Source organism: Phycodurus eques, chromosome 22 (genome assembly GCF_024500275.1).
Source record: "Phycodurus eques isolate BA_2022a chromosome 22, UOR_Pequ_1.1, whole genome shotgun sequence".
In the NCBI taxonomy this organism is placed as follows: Eukaryota; Metazoa; Chordata; class Actinopteri; order Syngnathiformes; family Syngnathidae; genus Phycodurus; species Phycodurus eques.
Window position 1 is genome coordinate 5988279 of NC_084546.1, and position 21530 is coordinate 6009808.

A 21530-nucleotide genomic window follows, 5' to 3' on the forward strand; every position below is an offset into this window, starting at 1 on the left:
GTGATTGGAGAGCCTAGCCAAGGTGCCAAAAATACAAACGGTGGAACCTCTACCATGAGGTTGAATAATTTGAAATACAATCGAAATTTGGGAGGGAAAAGCGCTTGTCACTCAAATCACTCGTATTGCAAATCATCTTTCGGCATTGAAATGAACTGAAATGTTAATGAAATGTCATAATATAACAAATGAATTTGGTTATATTATGCGCAATTCTCTTTGTTTTCTGTTTAGTTTGACAGTAACTGGGAGTGGCAATAAATAGCTTGAAGCCTCTTCTTGATGAATTGTTGACTATTTGTCAACGTCCTGCTTATTGTTAAGTGTGTTGCGTTGAGTTCAATGCCGCCATATTTAAAAATTTTGCTCGCAAGTCAAAGCAAAAATTGGGTGAAGGACAGATCTCAAAAAACACGAGGCAGGTCACTTGTATCTCAAGGTACCACTGTAGTTCCTAATGTGATACAATTGTTTTGAGAATATTGTGTGCGTGACAAATAAACAGTGCGTAAGGGTGAAAAGCCAAACACAAAGCTACTTCCAATATTAGCTGCTAAAACTCAGAGCAGCTTTCGACAGATTCCTTTGCTGACAATAATAACAAAAGGCAGCCACGATCCAACACGTTACGCTTCCGTCAACAAATATGACACATTTGTGGCAGCACATAATACTCGGCGAAAGCACACGTCTGCTACAACATGACACGGAAATGTGTGTCAGCGTGCCTGTCATGCAAAACCAACAGCTCAAGGGCTAGTTTGGTGGAAATTAAATTCCGGTGCTGGGGCGAATTTACGTTTGATTTTAAAGGAGCCTAATTAAATTGCCATGCATGGCCATGCCACTTAATTTACTGCCCCTATGCTAATCCATATAAAAACAGCCCGCACGGGCAGACTTCAAACGCATGGCTGCGGGTCTGAGGGGGACATACAGTAAATATGATGAGCAAGCACACAGACAGGGTTAGATTAGATTTGCTGTTTCTTGCATTTAAACATATAATTATTTCTTGGCGATTCACTCTGTGAATTATACAACACAAAAGAAACACAAAACAAGCAATCAAATTGCCTAAACCCCAGGAACCGAGGGAAACAGAATTGTTGGGGCCAATTGAATTGAACTGGAAGGGCCACCGGTGCACATGGTTTGATGTGACAAAGAAGGGGCGGGGATACTATTAAACTCAGGAGAGAGGAAAGATGAGCATTCCGATTGAATGTCGCTGGGAAGTCTTCAGAATCTGACACATGGAAAAAAGGCAACAAAAGGCATGCGGACCGAAGAAGCCAATCGAGATATGGTATATAACTGCCAAAACAAAAAGAAATAGCCTATATATAAAGGCTTCTCCAAACATTAACATTCAATGGGGGGGTGGATGTGTCCTAAAGGCATGTATAACTATTGCCTTTCATTTTAAATATTCCTTCATGCGCATTTTTCTACAGTGTGGAGGAAGTTGTTCAATAAAGATGCTTCATTTCCTCGTAAAACCTCTCCTATAATATATCATCTTGGTTTAATATAATATATTCCACTATACACTAAGCTACGAGCCCCCTGGGTCTTGCTGCATTAGCATAGATCTCACTCACATTTCACTCTTTCCTGTTTGATATTTCCTAAAAGATTCCCATTTCGGCATTTACTGTATAAAACCTTCCGAAGAGCTGTATGGGGTCTGTGATACCGAGCCTGGTACACGTGCTCAGTGCCAAGGTTCACCAGTTCAAGCCACCGGTCTCCATGGGCATCATTACCAGCACCCACTCGCTACCCACTTAAAGGTGGAGGTAGGATTCGGCTTTGCAGATCACAATGAGACCTTCGGGACTCTAATCACTCAACTCTTATGTTCGGATCACTTTAAAATAAACAAAATACTTAAAAGAAGTTGCCTGAATGGAGACCTTTACAAGGGATGATATATGAAGGAAAAAGAAAAAAAAAAAGTTTTAAGAGCGCAAGTGGAAGGAAACCATCCGTTCTGCAATAAAGCACTTTAATTGGATATTTGAACCCGTTCTCCCCTTTCCAGCTATATAACTCATCATCGCCGCACCTACAACACATATGGACGCAAAGAGTTTATTGAGCTTTTCATTATAGTAAGCTAGATTATAGTATAGTCCTCTGCAGTAAGTTGAGCTATCGAAGACAACCATTGCAGTTTTTGCCAGCTTTGGAGAAGAATACTTGTCACTTTACTAGCATTGCGTAAAGAAAGCAGTCATAAAATGAGTCAAGATTAGAAGAAATTTTAAAGTAAAAATGTCATTAAATTAAGTAAATACCAGGTATTGTGTGATACTCCTTAGTTTTCCCTTAAAGTAAAGTGAGAGTCAAATATAAGAAAATATTTTTAAAAAGTTATTGAATTTGAATAAAATTGCAAATTCAAGGTGTATAATCTACTGCAATCAAATCCTACAAACCCTGTGAAAAAAATAAACCAAGCTAGCGCTAAACAACCAGTCTCTTTTCAGTGAAACGAGTGAATAATCTTCTATTGCAGCTTCATTTGAATATTAAAGTGGGATGTTGACAACAATGACAACTCATCCAAGAACTCCTCATGCTTTTTCCCTCCCTCCTCCTTCACACGTGTGTGAGTACTTTGAGTGAAGTCACACATGTACCTGTAGTCGTAGCAGCTCATTGCCTGTCACCTCTGAATAGCAATGAGATTTTGCAGTTTAGGCGAGCAGCTTTCAGGTGGAGCGCTTGTTAAAACGCACCTGCTTCAGCCATCTTTAGTCAAACCTGGCAATGTAAACCCCCCGTTTTTAATATACATGAGGCGCTTGTTTTGCAGACGCTAGGGTGGGGCTGCTAGGGTGTGTGTGTGTGCGCGTGTGTGTCTGTGTGTGTGTTGGGGGGTTGGCGTGCACGAGACTGCTCTAGATGACGGCATGTTTAAAAATAGTGGCATGCCGTCATGCAGAGCTGGTCTCAGGAGAAAAGGGGGTTGAGGAGGGGGCGTAAATGGGGGTGGTTGGGGGGGTTGGGGTGATTGTGAATTGAGCAGTGCGGCATGTTCTCTCTCATCTTGTGGATGAAGGAGGTACCAGTGCTCCCAGTACGAGCGCAGAAGGATGAGATCAGTCGCAACGCGCGCCTGTCAACGTTCCTTGGTGTCTGCCATGCTTTGTCGACTTTGGTGGTCTCTAGGAAAAACTCGCCTGAATGTAAATACAGTACTGTTAAAATTTCTGGAGATCAACTATTCAAGTATCACGCTATAAGGTACTAATTAAAATACAGTGGCGCCTTGATTTATGAGTTTAATTCATTCTGTGACCACGCCCATGAACTGTTCAGAAATAGACAGCTCATAAAGGATTGGTTTACTGTCTCAATTTTTCACACATATATTGGCATACAACAAGCCATTAAAAAGTCAATTTCCCATATTACTGGCATGTCCCCTTTAAAAGGGTGAGTTGCTCACATTTTCTGACATTTCCCACACACACTGGCAATTGGTACGTATTGGAATATCCGGGAAACACCGTCGCTGGACACTTCATTAGGTACAGGCCCAAACACTTTATCATGACAGATCATCACGAGTGCAGCGGAAAATGATCTGATTTCACTCACTACTATTGTCCATATTTGTTTGCGCATGTGTGATGTCATGTCAGTTTGTGCTAGCGTGTTACTTAGGCGAGTATGCAAGCTAATACTATTGATAAGCCTCAAGTAGTAATAATAATAATAATAATAATAATAATAATAATAATAATAATAATAATAATAATAATAATAGTAGTAGGCGGCACGGTGACCGACTGGTTAGAGCGTCAGCCTCACAGTTCTGAGGACCCGGGTTCAATCCCCGGCCCCGCCTGTGTGGAGTTTGCATGTTCTCCCCGTGTCTGTTTGTTTCTATGTGCCCTGCTATCTTCGGGCGAGCGGTTCAGGGTGCAGTAGGGATTCACTGTACATCATAGTGAGAGGTAGAGGAGCTAGTAAATAAGGCAGAAGAAACAGTTCCCTTCAGTGAATGAACAAAGGATTTATTTCCCCAAAATGGATGCATTCAATTTGGCATGAAAGCCTTGATTTGTTGCCGCTTTCCCGGAAATCCAGCGGCAAGTCAGCGTGGCATTGACAACATTGCCAGTGGGAGCGGCGCTGGCCAGAAAATGTAAATTGGAGGTCTCGTTGCTTTGTCAGATATATACTCCAAACAGTAATAATGTTCCAGGATTCCCACTGTAATGATATGCTTGGGAACCTCTTAACTCTGCATGTAATAAGCGTTTGTTTTGTGGTGTGTTTGAGCAGATAGGCGGCAGGAGTGAGGTCAGAACAGATGATTATCCTCCCCATTAACATTGCAATTACACGCCGTCACGTGCATTAAGTGCGGGCAAATATGGCTGTGACCTTTTGTTTGAGGCATTACGCTTGCCAACTCCTCAGGGCGAGAACCGTAACCTCCTTGACCACTTCCCATCGCTTGCAAAACCTATTGGCAATCTAGATTACAGATGAGGAAGTGTCCAGAAAACAGCCGTAGGGAAATATGTAGCAGTGAGGAAAATCTGTTGACAATTGTAAAGAAATATGCACCAATATGAACTAAGACGCAAGCTACCACTCGCATCATAGCTCCAATATCCTTGCAAATCAATAGTGTTTGCACTTTCGCCGACAACAATGAGCCCAAAAGGCTTGAAGGGGATCCATGACAACTATGACTGGTAAGAGAGGTGAAAAGGAACATGTACCACGTTTGAACCCTGACCCAGGCTAATTTATTATAAATCACCTTGGCTATTGTACTGACTATATAAAGGACTTCTTACAGAAAGATTCAGTTAGTAGTTAATATTTTTTTGACAAGACCTTAAACCTAGCTGCTAATTATCATCATTATATCATTTTATGACATAATATAGCCTTGTCTGCACAATCCCATCAATGTTTAGTAGTACGCCATGATTTGCCATTGTTTTTGACAGCTTCAGTGCATGGTGCTTTGGCAGGAATAATTGTACAGTGTAAAACATAATATATTGTCTGAGCAGCCTTCCTACACCCACATCGAAAAAAAACTCTATTGTAGCAGAAAGAGAGAAAAATGCATTAAATATAGCAACGCATCATTCCCGTAATAAAGCACCACAACCCTGCTTGTTTGCCTCGTTACCTAGTTCATGCTCACTTTCCAAATGGCGTAGGTGTCATACAGTAAGGGTGGACCATTAGCATTTTGCTGACATGAGCCTCTTCCGGCGTAGGGTTGGCTATTGCTTCTAAATTGCACACCCAAGCAAACCAGGCATTGCAAATGGAACATATTTCATGTTTCCACTTGAGCACCCAACACTTTTGTGATGGTGAGGTCATCCTCCAGAAACTCACCGCAGATATTCCATATCTATAAGTATCACTCTTGACGCTTGCCTCTGAATGGACGGCAGAAGGAGAAGCCATATTTTTGGTGGGAGAGAGCTCCTTCATGCCGTACCTTGTATAAAAAATAGATGAAAACCAGGCAGTCGTTGGAAATAGTAATTGGTTCCCTGGTGACTGCCTTAGCACTGCTTCCAAGTCCACCAAAAAAGGGGAACAAAGGGAAGCCGAGTGTATGTCACAAGCCGTGTGTAGGACGACAAAACGGGAGAGGAGCTGGGCACAAAAACAGCACATCAGCTGCCAACTCTTTTGTGTCAATCGCGGAAAAAGTTGCTGTTTATATGCCTGTCCATAACCACATGCAGTGGACCTCCACCAAAAAAAAAAAAGAGGTTAACTGAATCAATCAGATGGCTTTCATTACTCCAACAGGCACAAATCAGCAAGTGGCACACGCCTGCGTTCTATGAAAAATGGCGTCGGCTGTAATTGGTTGATAAAGAGCCAATTAAATGGATGTGAGCGTCAATAGCACCGCTGCAGAAATGTAACGGCTTATAGGGATAATATGGAAGAAGTGCTTCCGTTAACTCTTTATAAATTCAATAAAATGATTCAGTTAACTTATATGGAATTATAATTAGGGTTTTATCAATTATTGGGTTCAACATTTATTGATCCACAGCTTCCATAAGCTCCATATATGATGCACAATTGGAAACAGCTTGCCTTCATACCTAGATGGCATAATTGATCAATCCATCATGTCACGACAATGTTCAGTTTGTTGGCAGGCAACGGGTGGATAATACTGCCACTATTTCAGTGCCATTCGTCGACTTGTAGGACGTAGAAGGACAATTAAGGTCAGAGAAACTACTGACATTTTTTTGCATTTACATAATGACAAAAAAAGGTCTTTGTGCACCAAAAATAGGGTAAAAAATAATAAGAAAATAGGTACAAATAGTAAATAAGGACTGGTTAGCACAGCTGCCTCACAGTTCTGAGGACCTGAGCTCAAATCCGGCCTCACCTGTGTGGAGTTTGCATGTTCTCCCCGTGCTTGCATGGGTTTTCTCCGGGCACTCCGGTTTCCTCCCACATCCCAAAAACATGCATGGTAGGTTTAATTGAAGACTCTAAATTGCCCATAGGTGTGAATGTGTGTACGAATGGTTGTTTGTCTATATGTGCCCTGCGATTGGCTGGCGACCAGTTCAGGGTGTACCCTGCCTCTCACCCAGATTTAGCTGGGATAGGCTCCAGCACGCCCGCGACCCTATTGGGGATAAGCGGTATGGAAAATGGATGGATGGTTTTTCTTTGAGCCGACCACTGTATTCAGTGTTAATACATTTGGTAATAAAGCTCTTGGTACTTTTAGTTCTTGTAGTAACTGGAATTTAATCTTTTTTACCACATAACTAATTTTAGACAATAGTTCCCAACACCCAATGGTCTGCCAAAGGTTCCAAGTTCTGCTACTTGGTCATTCCGGGAAATAAAAGGTTGAAATCTGATCTGCAGACCCTCCACCGCAGATTAAACTTTCCAAAAGTACTACCCCCAAGCAGTTTTTCTTGTTGTTGTTGTTATTGTAGACAATAGTTTCTGCATTCCGAACACTCAAAGTTCCTAGTTAAGGGGTAAAATCCTTGCTGTTAAAATGAGCTCATAAGCTATCATCGGGTTTCAGGGGCTTTTAGTTCTTAATCCTTACAGTTCCTAGAACACAAGTGCAGAATTCACCCCATAGGTCCCTGAACCTCTTGAAAGTACAATCCAATCCCCCAAGCAGGGTCTTCTTTTGGCCCCAATAAGATACCCCGAAACTAGTAGACACAGTTCTAACACACAGGGGTCCTTTAAAAGCTTCTAGTTCCAGGGTAAAGTTCCTCCTATCGAAAAAAGCTATAAGGCCCCATTGCCACATAGAGTTCCGGAAGCTTGAAGTTCATAGTAATTGTGTTCCTGGAAATCAAACCATCCCAAAGGTCCCAGGACCTCTCAAAAGCACAAACTCCTCAAGTGTGGAGTCCAAATATGCCAGACACCAAACTTCCAACTGAAGTTCAAGGAGCTTTTAGTTCTTTGTACATGTAGTTCCTTGAAGTAAAATGTGTCCTAAGGTCCCTGGTTCTCTTAAAAGTACTTCCAGTGACCTTTCCACTTTGTTTTCTAAACTAATCCATTTTGATTGAATCTATGCTCTGATCAATAACGGTGTCCGAATGGGGAAAATGATTGGTCTGCTTTGTTTGAGATAAGTTCACCTTGACAGGGGTGCAACACAAGTGACCACTCGCTACTTACTGATCTTTACGAGTCAGAACAGATAGACGATGAGGAAACATAGATAGGACCTATTGTGCCTTGGCATCTTGAGCAAGGTGTGAGTGCAAAATCTCAAAAAGTGATTCACTGCTATTTTAAGCAGACTGTAGTCAAAGAGCATGTGATCAAATCAATTATGCATGTTCATTCAAGATTCGCTCTGGCCTTGTTGCCATGCCGGTAATCTTGAGACGTTAATAGAATTGTGCAGCCCTCAACTCAAGGTTATTGCGGCCGAGTGACATGAATACAGATCTTCCCATGCAATATAACCCGACACACAAGATATACATCAGAATGTTGAAGGAAAAAAGAAATCCATATGGCCAGAGAGGGAGATGATAGAAAGTGTTTGGGAAAAGGCACGCGGGAAACATTTGAATGTTGTGTCTCTCTGGTCGGCCAATCAAGATTCAATGTATATTATATATTGTGGAACCTCATTGGAACACCTCCAATTTGGAGCATTTATAACATTACATTACACCTCATAAATCTAGTATCATCTGTGGAAAGGCAATGGGTTTAGTATAATCATTAACTGCCATACAAGTGCAATTTAACAACTGTTAATATCTATCCATCCATTTTACAGGCATTGGGCTTTCCACATTTCCAATCAAAAATCCCCTTGAGCGTTCCGTTCCGAAACTGCTATTTTTGCATTCATCTTGTATGTGATGTTCTCACGTTAGGTTCACTGTTGTTTCTATATTTACTAAAAAAATAAAAAAAATAAAATAAAAATGGGATCAGGTAAAGTAGCATCACGTTAGCTATCATGGAATAATTGCCTGTGTCATTTTTGAACGTGTTCAGAAAACAAGAAATAACACTAATCCAAGTCCAGTTGCCTCTATTCAACCTTTGCGGACAACCATGACCTCGATGACTGAGAATCAATCAATCAACAACAACAACAAAATTGATCAAGCATAATGGTATTTTATATAGATCTTATGACAATACATTAAAAGGGATTTGAGAAATTATGCTATCAGGCTAACGATTATTAGATTAGTAGTACCCTAAATTGTTACAGAAGCGTAAAAAATAATTAGAGAGAATAGTCTAGATTAATAGTCATAAGTATGGCGACATATTCAACACGTACGTTTTGATTTGAATTCCTAATTGTACGGTGACAGCACTGTTTTGGCATAACAGTTAAGGTCTTGAGCCACAACTGCATTTTACTGCTCCATCGAGCTCGTAAGGTTAATAAAAGAAGTCAATAAAATGAACAAATAAAAAGTAAAGAATTTGAATGGAATATACATAATGAAAATTACATTGAGTATTTTTTATGAATAGTATCATGTAGTAAACTAATCTCAACATCATAATAGAAATCAATCAATATTTGGCGTTTAAAGTGCCTGTTGGCGAATCTTTTTATTCTTAAGTTCAATTAGATAGTAAAGCAACAGATCGCCATTGTTTGATAAGAGAAGGCAGTTTTGTAAAACAAATATTTACTTCCTTCCGAAGATTAAATGCTCCATGGCAACAACAATTAAAAAAACAGTAAATCAAAGTTGCAAACAGATGCATAATGAATCGCAAATGTCTTCACATCAGTCAACATGAGCCACTGGCTACCTTTGCGTGTTGATTTGTAATTTTGTCTCCATAATTGGCAAATATAGCAATATGTATCCCAAACAGACATTATTCAACACCTGAGCATCACATTGTAAATGCGCGGCGGTCGATTGGCAATCAATGGCCACTCTGAGGCTCTGCTACTGATCCGCATGCAGATGTCCTCATCAGTCCATGACAACGTAAGGCTTGTAAACATGCATACACTGCACCGCTGCGATCAATGGAATCTTTATTGGGTTTTACAATAATGAGCCAAAAAAATAAAATAAAATCATAAATACTGCAGCTTCTATCAGACGAACAACGTACCCTACAAATCAAGAAGCAGAAGGCGAAGGAAAAGCACTACAAGTTCTCCCAAGGGGGTTGTTCTTGGGGTATTTTATGTCACCTGCAAAATGCTAGAAACAAGGTAGCGGATACAGATTACATTCTGCTCAATTCAATGCAAATAAATGTCTGGAGTTAGGTTAGAAAGAAATTAGGGCTGCTATGGTATCTGATGTAAAACTTTATGGACACTGCTTTATTGTGGCCTATTGTTGAAGCTTGCCAATCGATAACACGCTTGCTGCTGCTCATCTGTCAGTTTGCCAATCCGCCTCCGCTGGACTTGCAACTGACCTCGTCACCTCAAACTCAGTTATATCATTGCATAAAGCGATTGAAATGGTAAAATTGTGCAAATGCTGTACTTAAATCCTAAACCCAACCAAAAGAGAGTGGGATCGCTAACAGCTTTTTTTGTGCAATGTTTTCTCTGTATTGTCTTTTAAGGAATGTTTGTAAGTCTTTTGTAGACAACGGATGATATCCAGCATTTAGTGTTCAAAGACAAGCTTCCAACTAGTCCAATTTGGTACGCCAACAAACGTAGATCAGTTAGTTTGGTAGCATTCACGACTTTCGACAATGAAAATCCATCCAGATCAATTAAGGCTTAATCTAGCACAATCGTTTCGAGTCCTACCTTTCCCTTCTCACGTGTGTGCAGACTTGATTCAGGACAGTATTATTAGGAATGCAGCCGCTGCACAGGTTTGTTGCGATAATTTGGCGGTAGGATGAGGTGTTCGAACGTCTTGGGGATAGCTCAAAGTGGAGTCACTCCTCCAATTGGAGGTGTTCTGGTCACATTCGGCATTGAATGGAGCTTGAATGTGAGAGATTAAATCGTCCTTTTGCTCAGAGATGTATGGGAGATGTCGGAATCGGCCAGACTGTGATCAAAGGTTCACAATTCATCCTAGGAATGTTTACTACCACAATTCTCGTTCACAGCCATGACCTCGATTTCTTATAAATAAGCTGTATTTTCAGTCCAGAGGTGTCCTTGGATGTGCCTGACCTTACTCATTGTTATTCTTCACAGGTGGCAAACAAGGTGGCTCGACCATCCTTCAGGAATTCTCTCAGGTTAACAAAGTCTATTCCGTGGTTCTCTGCGGATTGAATGCTTGGTGTGAAGAGCTTTGGTCTTTGTGCACGGAACTATCAGTGTGAGTTTAGGCCCCCAGGGAACAAGTCAGAAAAGGAAAAAGGGGAGAGACTGAAGGGAAAAGTTTTGGGTGAGATGATGAAAAATGTGACTGTGCCAGCTTCGAGACTTGGAAGAAACACAGTGATAAAGTTAAGATACAGATAGTTACTATCGATTATCGAACCATACCGAACTTGTCTCGTTAAAACAGTCAATCTTCCTCCACAAAGGAAACCACAGAGAGAACCAAACTTCATTTCATTAGAAATTTAAACAAAGCGCAATGGGGATAGGATGCAGGCAGAGAGAGGTGACAGAGGACATGCGTCCTCCTCTCGTTTGGAAGAAGCCCAGGAGGACGCTGGAGGTGATAATGACACAGCCCTCATCTCCTGCATCCAGGCACCAAGAGTATACGTTTTGCTTTTTTCTTTTTTCTTTTTTTAATTTCATATTGACTTATTGTTTTTCAAATTCAGTGAGTTTTAATTCCTTTTAGAGCAGGATTGATCATTGTTATTTTTGGGAAAATGCTATGTTTCAGTTTAGTTTAGATTTCATTATTTTTAGTACTACTTTTTTTTTGTAACACAACAATACCTCGACCAAGTTTCAAGTTGCAAATTTTGAGTTATGAACACTAGATGGTGCCAGAAAATTTCATAACCAGCAGTCGGTTTGGCAGATTGTGAACAATTCTTTAAAAAAAAAAAAAAAAAGGCTTATATTGCCACTTCCATTTGAAGTTTACTGTCAAACTAAAAATAAAACAAAAATAGAATCAAACATTGTGTATTTAACCGAATCATATCACTTTGTCTTACAAAGCCTGCTATCTCAAAACTAACACACAATACAGAATGCCATAGGTGGGCAAACTGGCATCATGCGTTTTCTACAGAAGACACACATAAAAGCAGGTCCATCATCCCTTCATCCTCTGTGGAGAAGCTTCACTTTCCCCCGCAAACCAAATCTGGTGCATAACAATGTATGATTGAAGAATTCCAATGAATGGAAGAGGGGCAAAAAAGGTAATTGCCAAGGAACTTTTCTGTGCTGTCAAAGCAACAAATGAGGAGTGGATGTTTATTTGATGCTGACGTGGTTCTACAGCAACAGTGCATACACCTGCTCCAACAGCAGTTTGATCCCCATGAGGCTGGAGACAGTAGCAGACACAGAATTGGCTGCACTGTCGTAAAGGTTTGGCGACGTGACAGGAGCTGGGTTTGTCCGGTTCAACCTATGTCATTGATCAAATGATGGTCAAAATAAAGCTACAATCAGTGTGAACATTGAAATGGTAAGTCGGTCATTTCAAAATATAGAAGAGTACCAGGCTGTTTAGGAGCTAAATGCTCCATGAGGTTCACTATTTGATCGAAGAGAACATAACATTTTGTATAATTATAAGAATAATACATTTTATTTTGTAAATCAAATATGTAAATAAAATATGTATGTAAATATATGTAAATTATTTATAACACCAAAACCACTGGTGTCTAATAAAACGAGTGGAAGTTAGCAATAAAATCTTACCAATATACCCTGAAAAATAACGGTTCTACATGGTACCCAAATGCATTTCTTTGTTTTTTTACGCATAGGGAAAGCGCTTTTGGGTATTATTCTTAGTGGTTCTTTATAGAACCAACCACTATCCAATGATTTTTTTATAGCACCAAATGAGAACCAAATGGTTGTTGTTTTTTTAATCTGAATAAATTACCTCGAGAACTCCATGGTGTTATCGAGAACTATCAGATTACTCAAGAAGCGGTAATAAACCCCGAAAGAACCCCAGTGGTGTACAATGGGTCTATATAGAACCAGTAGTGCAGTTTATACAGTGGAAGCGCCTTTATTTTTTAGAGTGTATAACAGGCCTCTTAATTGCGTTCCTTTCTGCAGTTCCTATGATTTGTACTTTAATTGTGATACTGACACCTACAGTTTCCCCTTAAGCAACAAGGTGTCATCTCACTCGTATTGCTCAACAATATCACTTCCATACGTCCTGAGGATTAGAGAGCGTCATTTTCCGCCGATGTGTTGAACTCTAAACCTGCCTGGGGGGAGAGAGGGGAGGGTGCTCCATGTATTGAAAACTAATAAAGCAGTGATGCTGGCATGGACGGCAATTCAGGGAGAGGAAAAAAAAAAAAAAAACGACAACAAGTCTAGACAGTGGAACCTTTCATAAGGCACACATAGAAAAATGTCTGCGAGCTGTCCCCCGTAAGGTTCTAGGTCATGTTTCTGTCAGGGTGCCACTCGCTGCACAGTCACCCTGGAGGCCTCGTGTCCATTTAGATCATAGAGTAGAGCGGTAAGCAAGCTGCTAACAATGATACACACAAGCGGACAGTTCTAAACGGATATATACTGTCGTAAATATGTATGAGTGAAATGGAAATTTACCAGAACAGGCTGCTCGTTGTGATCAGAAGTCATTTTTAAGCAAATAAGTAAAGCTGATATTTCGAAGTGTCAGTTGCAAGTTATTAATATATAGTTTGAGTCAATTAAACAAAAACTGACTGTGCCTTGTTTTTTTTTATTATTATTATATCACAAAATAGTAGCAGAAGTAATAAAGTGAAAAATGTTTGATGTACTTTCTTTCACATCAACAATTGAGATACAAGGTCATTTTCTATAGTTACACACTATAATCGACATTTGCTAAACAATACTTTTACTCTACTTGATTATGTTTGTGTCAGTCTGTCCATTCACATACGATACAATTCTAATTGTTTTGGCACATATTCTCCATCATCTGGAAGTGAGAGAAGAAAAGAAGTATGTGACTTAAGTGTGGCGGCATTAATATGAATTCCACTAACCCTAACCTTAACCCATTCTAAACAGCCTTAGTCCCAACCCGAGCCCTAAATCGAACCATGTTTTTATTTCGTACAAATTTGATTTATATTTGGGATGGTCATCTCGTTCTGCGTAGCCCTAGCCTGCCCTTCCCGCGATTCATGAGTCAATCATGTCATGTTGTAGCGGGGCGTATCTTGCAAGGAACAGGCGTGGTATTGCTAATAAAGCGCGGGAAACTATGTTATTTTGTGATTTAAGTCGATTTTTGTATTTTTGAATTTCACAGCGGCGCTACAGGCAAGGTCACGAATCGCCAACCTCGGAGGTCTTAAGTATTCCTGCGCAACCGCGGCCGGCGTTCCAAGCCCAAAATCTCCAGAGCGGCGTGGTTAGCAAGGCTGCAACTTTGAAGCGCCCACAATTCATGTATACAATTCCACGCCTGTCGGCTGAAATTAACTAACGCCTCCTGCCGGGTTCCAAGAGCAACAGTAAATTGTAAAATGTAGCTCACTCTGGTGCACTTTGAGGTTTCATTGCATTTATCTTACATCTGCCTTCCATTAATCATAGAGACAAGTATCTCCAAGTATATATCCATATATATTTGGTGTATTTCTCAGCGCCTCATTGTCAGACTGCAGCAAAGACATGCCAAATTAGTTGTTTCTCAGCGATTCCTCCTCATGCAGCGGGCGCTCCGGTGTGCGTCGTACAGTTTGTTCCCAGACAAGATATTTAAAGTTTCCTTGCTGCTTGCAGGGTTTGCAGAGAGAACCTGTTCACGGTTATTCATTAATCACGTCTGCCATGTCTATTACTGCCTGTTTATTGTGGCCTCTTTATTCCATACGGAGGCGCTGCGTGAACTCTCACATCTGCAGTAAAGTCATTCGTCATGCACCTTGTTTGCATGGCTTGTGTTTGAAACAATAGGGGTAAAAAAAAAAATTTTTTTAAGTACCTGTTTTTTGTTGTTTCTATGCTTAGAGATGAGTTAAAAACTGTATGTGATGCGTATTTTAGGCTGCGTAAAGTAGGCCAGGTTTCCCTGTAATTGATGGACTGACCTTATTTCTCATGTTCCTACTTAATGAGGATATGTTTTAATGGATAATTCAACTACTCTGGCTCTTCAAACACTACTGATGCTGCTGCAAAAAAAACTTAGTCAAGTTTAAAATTGTGAGCATCACTGTCGTGTTATTATAACCCTTTAAGCAATGGATACTTGGTGGCAGACAAAACAATAATTCAATATATTCTTTATCCTTTGCAGAAAATGACTAATATTAAGGCGGATAAATCAGAAAACAGTTCATGTACTAGTAATATAAGACAGCTGCTAACCTTAATGAAAAAAAGAATGCATTTACATTATTTTTGAAAAGTGGCTGCACTCCATTTTCATTTGCATCCCTTAAACCACAAGATATTGGACATCCATTCAATGATTCTACAGCATTATTGTACAACTCCCCTCAACTTTGGACTTGGCTCACTAATATCAAACAAGCTATCATTGCCTGCCCATCAAAGTCTCTCCTTCCTCCCATGTCCTCGGGACGATTTACTATCTGGCCCGGGAAACGATGTCTAATTGGTAATTTTTCCCTTCCAACATCCCGGAATGGTTGACATTTCCAACCTCTTGGCATGTCCCAACGTATCTCGTATTGCGCTCGTGGTCGGCTAGGGTAGTGACCGCGTCACCGCGACTTTGATCTTTTATGGTTCACATTTTTATTTTTGTTCCTTCCCCACCCCGAGGACTGAAAATGTGCCATGTCAGTTTGAAGGGCTATCTTGGTAAGGACATAAAAGGATGCAATATAGTCGAGATCTTCGCTAACACGTGTAAATCTTCACAAAAATATGAACACTGCACTATTTTTTTGTGGTGGTGGTGGAAGGACACATCAGCAAAACAAACAAAACAAAAAAATACACTGAGGTACTAAAGGGTAGATGACATCATTATTATGACCCTTCAAAATATCATAAGAAATTAAGCCAAAAATCCTTAACAGCTCCATTCATAAGTGTTGTTAATAATGTTAGGGGTTTGACAGTAATAATGTTTGACATCAACACTTTGCAGCTAGCAAGATTATTTTTGCCACAAGCAGTGATGTTTTCCCCATGTGGCCTAAACTTTAATCTCCCAAGATATGAGATGAATCTGATAACAGCCCCTGCGGGAAAGAAGATATACAGTAACACACGTCACCCCCACACACCGCACCTTCTAATCTCTCATTTCTCAAGCACCCTTCCTCTCCCCCAACCATGAACCTGGCTGGCTTATGGAGACTCGCTGACCAGCGGAATGAAATCCACCCTGAGCACCTTTTCCCTGAAATGCTCCCAAGCGAGTCTGGGCGTCCCACAATCCGCTCATTCTACCAATTCTACACGGTCTGCAAGGTACCACTACAGCACAATCTAATGATATCCAATACAAGAACAGTCTTATTCAAGGATAATAACTTTAAGGTTTGACTGACAGATGTGCTAGATGTCACATGAAATAAATGAACCAAAATATTACAAACAGCGGCGGTCCTAGCTTGAATGGTGCCCTGTACGAGACCCCCCTTCGGCACCACACCTCACCCGACGAGATGCTGACTTCCTATGTATGTACATAGTCCAGAACAATTGCAAATTGTCAATTGTAATGTTTATACAGATGTTTGCATTTACCCAGAGTAATAGTAGTTGGATGTGTTTTTTTATACTTACCTGTTGGTTTTCCTTTCGTTGTGCTGTTGTTTTGTTTTACTGTTGGTGTGGGTCATGGTGTGTGGTGACCCTCTGCCCGTTTTCCATGAGTGGTACACTCATCATGAGTGCGCGTCTGCCGCTGTTCCTCAAAAGAGCTTCTTCTTCGTGTTCCCGACTTTTCCTTTCACAAAATCCTTGAAAACCCCTTATGTCTTCACGAGTAGCTGCATATTCCCCATACAAAAGCCAAAGATTTACATTTCATGAGGAAATTTTTTTTTTTTTAATTCATTCAGATGCCATTTCTTTTTTAGGTTGGGGAAGGGTGCGGGTTGATCCACCCAACTCTCTTACCCCCAGAAATGCTGCCCTGTGCAGCTCCACATATCGCACATGCCAGAAACCACCCAAAAAAAACATTCAAGTTGAAATGAAATGGGAAAGTTTTCCATCTCCCATTTCCAGTTTTCCATCTTTCCCATTTCAAATTCAAACTATTCCGGTTATTCAGAACATCTTAGGAATTATTTTCCACATTACAAAAATTGCCAAATTTTCACAATAGCATTTTGAAATTTACCACCTCCTTCCACGTCTTGACTTATTGAAACTATTCCAAGTCTCACATTCTACATTTCAACAATTCAGTTCATTCCACTGCATCTCATTTCAGCTTCAGGTTTACTGCATTCACACACAATATCGAACAAAAAATGAATTCTCTCGTTTAAATTGTATATCGCCGATTAAAGATATTTTGACAATTTACCACAATACTACCATTTTATGCTGACTATACATCATCTTTGAAAGCTCAAACCCTTGCCCTGGCTTTAATAGAGCATTTTACAGCAGTTCAAGCAGTGTCCCAAGGGGCTTTAACGTTGGTAGCAACCGCCCCCTCTGTGTTTTTTGCCCTCTGCTGACCTAGCCGACTGAGGGAGATGGAAAAGGGGTGGAGGCAGGGATTGCACTCCCCTCCAGGCGGCAGTAAAAGATGACATTTTGCCCCGGATTCAACGGCGGCACCTAGTCCAACAGGCGAAGATGAAGGAGAACGACAGGAAAGTTGAAGATATCTGCTTTTTCTTTTTTTTCCAGAGTATAGTTTAAGCTCCGGTTTGCACAGCGGGTAGAATATCACCGGCCTAAGAAGAAGCACTGAGGAGGAGAAAAGAAGCGGTGGCTTGTCTTGCTCATATGTACTTTCATCCCCACTGCGTGATCATTGGACAAGCCAATTAGCACCCCATTATGACAATTTGCAGCAGTGCAAAACTGACAGAAAAAGGTACAAGAATAGACTCTTGATATTCATATTCTGGAAGGTTCAAAGATTTCAAATAATTCTACAGTTACAGGAAAAGAAATGCGCAAAAGGATGAACTTTGACGTGTTGAAAGAGTCTAAGACAATTGTTTGAATTACATATGCCATGTGTCTGAACTCATGCAAGAACAATGCAACAGGTCCCACTGTGACCCTTAAATGCCAACGCGCAAAGGCCATGCGTGCTCATGCATTGACAATCAACTTGTCAGTGCCCATAAACTGCAAGGAGAGCTTTTATTTGGGCCAACCATGGTGCTTGTTCACAAAGAGCCAACTGTCCAAAATGTCCTTCATCCACACAAAGCTTTGAGTGTAAAATCCACACTTGGCAAACCACTTGTCAGTGCACATAAATTGTAAAGGTGCACAACTATTCAAGGATTTTACCTTGAATGCAAAAGCCAACTGTTTTTGAGAGAAATTGCTAAAGATGTTAAATAAAAACTGTATTAAATGAAAACAAACAATTCTAAAAGATTAAATGCAAATACAATGTACTTAAAAGTTAAATACAACTGAACTGTATTTAAAAAATGTAGGTCCACTGGACTGGATTTAAAAAAAAAAAAAAAGTAGTAAGTATGAATTTAGGTACAATTCTGACATAATATTGTTTTAAGCCCTACTGACGAAAAACAACTCGGCACAAATGGAGGGTGGTGTAGGGTCAAAGCCGCTGTCCCAATGTTTTCCAGACAGTTCCAATGCAATGAGACCAATCTATGAACACACCAGCGTGCTATTGATGCTGCTTGGCAAGACCCCAGCGCTCTCGTCGCACACGTGAGGCAAGCCGGCCCACCAACAAAGACTTTTGCTGCTTTATCTCACAAGCCACGATCTAAACAGCATTCAATGGCAACAAAAACAAAGGATCTTTGTGGTACGACCAACATTTTCATGTCCAGAAAAAAGTGTAATCGCCAGTCACAGTCTAGGAGCCTGGCAAGGTTTGTTGGTTCGACCACGGACATAAGACATTTTACCATTACATTAGGCTACAGATATTATTATTGTGTACAGGGTATATTATACACTGTTATGGTCATTGAATAATGCATGGCACCCCATGACAAGAATTCCGTCATATGCATCAGGTGGGTGTCTATGAAGCTGTTTATCCAAATAAGGATTGTCCCGCTTTGGTGGAGTTATGTCATCGTAGTAGACAATAAATCTAAATCTAAACTCCCTGGTAAAATGTTTTATGACTGCTCTCCTATTCGCATGAAAATGTGAGTTTTTCAGCTAATATCTGAGAATAGGATGCACAGAAAAAAAAAAAACTAGGTGAATTAGTAAATAACGAACCACAAATAGGTAAGGTAGAGCTATGCATCACTTGGTCAAACCCTAATGAAATGGCTAATAGGAAATCAGTAATTAGTATTTTTACAGGTTGCAAATGGATTGTGTAATGGATTGCATTGTCCAAGCAATGGCTAACATTCATCGACTAGACTGGCTGATGATCTGCAACTTTAATTTGCGAACCGTATGGATCCACCATTACCCTTGACCCTTTTGTGACACCATTTGACATGGGTCATTTGTTACAGTGTCACACACAACCCTCTTCTCTTAGCATTAAAATGTATTTTTAAAAAAGAAGAAGAAAAAGCCGAAGGAACTCTAAACAGCACTGACAAAGTCTCCACTCTGGGACAGACATGTTGCTTTGTGTTTCCTGCCAGCTTGTCTGTTTATGCTGGAAATCCCTCCTCGTTCATCCGCTGTCTTCTGTCCGATTTTGCTCCCCCGCTCCACTCGGACGCTCTGCAAATGTGTCCAGAAATACACACGAGCGCATGATCAATTGGAAAACCAGCATTGCTCCCAACAGGAGGTCCTCACTGATGATCCCGCCGGCCTCCTGTGCGTATCTGATTAATGACCTCCGACCTTGTGAGCGGTGACCTCGTGGGCGTGTTGGAGATGAACAACCCGAGCTGAGTGTGGGATTTTTTAGGGGGTCAGAGTTCAACGATGCCTGTGACGCCTTGGAGCATCTATTGAGAATCTCCGAGTAGGTAGATCATGAGCGATGAGGTTGGATCAGCAAGTGCGTCGACAACGGCTGGCTTTTCAGTCACTGTCGATGCATTATTGGACGAAAGCCATGTCATTCATTATAACAGCACTCCTGAACAGTTGTGTGGCTACTTAAACTGGACATTTAATCTCATTCAATTTAATTTATGCAGCGTCTCGGCCGAGGCTGCCAGTTATCACCGATGTCTGTTCGTAACCTTTATGGACAGAATTTCTCGGCTCAGCCGAGGCATTTGAGGGGTTTTGGTTTGTTGGCTTTTGCTTTTGCGGATAAAGTGATTCTGTTGGCCTCATCAAGCCGGGATCTTTAAAGCTCACTGGAGCGGTTCGCAGCAGAGTGTGAAGGAATTGGGATGAGAATTAGCACCTGGTGAAAACCTGCGTAAACACGGGGAGAACATACTAACTTCATACAGGAAGGCAGGAAATTAAAACCCCCGAACCTCAGAAATGTTAGACCTTCTAACCTCTAGTCCAATGTGCTGCAATTTGTGGTTTCATCTACGCAAATGAAGTGATCAAACGTGGCTTCTCTTAATAAGCACACGCATCATCATACCAGTGTCCTTGGGAGAGGACGTCCTGATGATGTAAACGCTTTGTGACAAGGAGAGGGTTAAAGCGACCATCTAAGCAGGTTTTAACGCTCCACTGACCGCATCATCAACAAATTCTGCCTGCCAGCAAAGGCCATTTCACCCCCGCTGTGTTTAAATCTAATTTCTGATATTAAAAAGTGTACAGTGTGGAAGAAATAAGAAATGCAATTTAGCCCGTCCTTTTTTTTCCCTTTTCTTTTCTCCGTAGCAGTTGCGATACCCTGGCTAACAAATACAACTCCCATCCATGGAATCAAATCCCTGAGAGACAATCTCCTGCATTTGCACACGACAAGACCCAAAGCCTCATCCATTTAACGTCGTCGTTTGTCTCGCGTGACACATCTGGCAGTAATGTGGCTATCCGTCAAAGGAGCAGCAGCGTGGCGTAAATCATCGGCAACGCTCGATGTGCTCTCCGTGTCACAGCCACTGGCCGACAGTTGACGTTGGAGGAGGAGAGAAACTAAGACTTTACACCTCCTTGCTAACTTTTCATGTTGCCTCTCAAGGACTTATTAAACCCTCCTAACATTGTTTCCTTATTCAGCAGAAATTCAGATACAATCGTCGAAAGCTGTCTTCAACGCCTGCTTTGACCTTTTCCCTATCAGACAGAATAGAATCCAAAGTCTAATTTTCCACCCTGACATTTTTTTTTTTAGCAAACTAAAGCTTTGGTGATTGCTTGTGTGTCTGATAAGGGGTTGGGGGGGAAGTAATGAGGACTTTTATCACCTCCATTTTTTTCTAAAATATCATTACAAGGACAGTGTGATTTAATCACCTTGGACTTTGGTCCAGAACATGTGCTCTCCAAAATAGGACATCAAGATGCTTCTAGTGGTATTTCTAATGTAATCACTCAACAATAGAGTGAAATTCCTTGCATGGATGCCTTGAGTTAATGGCTACTGGAAGATAAACAACACTGCTTCTTCTCTTAAAAGAACAAAATAAGCAACAACAAAAAAAGCCCCCCCCCCCCCCCCCACCCCCCGTTAATGTGTGTATCTTTTACCTTAAAAGCAGCTTCAAAATTCCTATTACTTATCATCATAACACCCTTTTCCAAACATTTTCCGCTGTCCACCTCCTTTCAAAAGTCTGCCAGAGCTAGCAAACCACCTCTACGCAGCTCCCTTCAAGGAGATGGGCAGAACTGAGAATTAACTTTC